We start from the raw sequence: 1299 nt of genomic DNA, 5'->3' as shown, positions 1-1299 counted from the left end.
CCTCTCCAGCATGTGTTGTCTCTTGAGTTTTTGATGGGAGTAAGTTTGTCTCTTGAGTTTCTGATGGGAGTAAGGTGAAATCTCAGGGTCGTTTGGATTTACATTTTCCTGATGACTAAGGATGTTGATTATTTCTTTACGTGTTTCTCTGTCATTTGATATTCCTCTATTGAGAATTCTCTGTTTAGCTCTGTACACCATTTTTTTTTGTCTTTAAACCAGAGCATTTATTTTATGACTGATTGAAATTCTCAAGATGAACCGGATGCTGCAACAGCTGCCCTCTTGGGTTTAGGTGTCATTCCTTCACAGAATCCACACCTGAATCTGCAATAGACAATTTTTAGGTGCCTTATTAGACCAGTCCCGGCAGTATTTCACCTCTTAGCTGTGGCACTCCAGTTATACTTCTTCTTGCACTTGGCAGGGTAGCCACATTTGCCACAAGTCGACTTCTGAAGGTGGTAAGCCTTAGAGCCACAGCGGCGGCACAATGTGTGTGTCTTATTGCAACACTTTCTAAAGGATGACGTTCCCTTCGTCATCTTGCTTCTGCCGCTGAGGCCAAAGAGACCAGAAGAGCTGTTCCCCATTTTTTAATTGGGTTACTTGATTTGTTGCTGTTTAACTTCTTAATTTCTTTATATATACTGGATATTAGCCCTCTGTCAGATAGAGGGTTGATAAAGATCCTTTCCCAATCTGTAGGCTGTCATTTTGTTCTGATGACAGTGTCCTTTGCCTTACAGAAGCTTTTCAGTTTCATGAGGTTCCATTTATTGTTGATTGTTGATCTTAAAGCCTGTGCTGGTTGGCGTTCTGTTCAGAAAGTTGTCTCCTGTGCTGATGAGTTCAAGGTTCTTCCTTACTTTTTCTCCTAACAGGTTTAGTGTGTCTGGTTTTATATTGAGGTCTTTGATCCTCTTAGATTTTAGTTTTGTGCAGGGTAATCAGTATGGATCTATTTGCATTTTTGTACATGTGGACATCCAGTTAGACCAGCACCATTTGTTGAAAATGCTGTTTTTTTTTTTCCATTGTACAATTTTGGCATCTTTGTCAAATGTCAGGTGTGTGAGTTTATATCTGGGTCTTCTATTTGATTCCATTGACCTACCATTCTGTTTCTAAGCCAGTACCATGTAGTTTTATTACTGTTGCTCTATAGTACAGCTTGAGATGAGGGATAGAGATAGCTCCAGAAGATCTTCAATTATAGAGGATTGTTTTAGCTGGGTTTCTTGTTATTCCATATGAAGTTGAGAATTTTTCTTTCAAGGTCTCTATTTCTTTCTTCAG

The 1299-nt window shown here is 39.3% G+C and overlaps 1 pseudogene; it reads right to left on the bottom strand.

Moving 5' to 3' along the window:
* Positions 1-251: 251 nt before the first annotated feature.
* Positions 252-551, bottom strand: LOC132649742 (large ribosomal subunit protein eL37-like; annotated as a pseudogene).
* Between the last annotated feature and the right edge of the window lie 748 nt (positions 552-1299).

The sequence above is a fragment of the Meriones unguiculatus genome, chromosome 21 (assembly GCF_030254825.1).
Source record: "Meriones unguiculatus strain TT.TT164.6M chromosome 21, Bangor_MerUng_6.1, whole genome shotgun sequence".
NCBI classification, from domain to species: domain Eukaryota; kingdom Metazoa; phylum Chordata; class Mammalia; order Rodentia; family Muridae; genus Meriones; species Meriones unguiculatus.
This window is presented reverse-complemented; position numbering and strand designations above follow the sequence as displayed.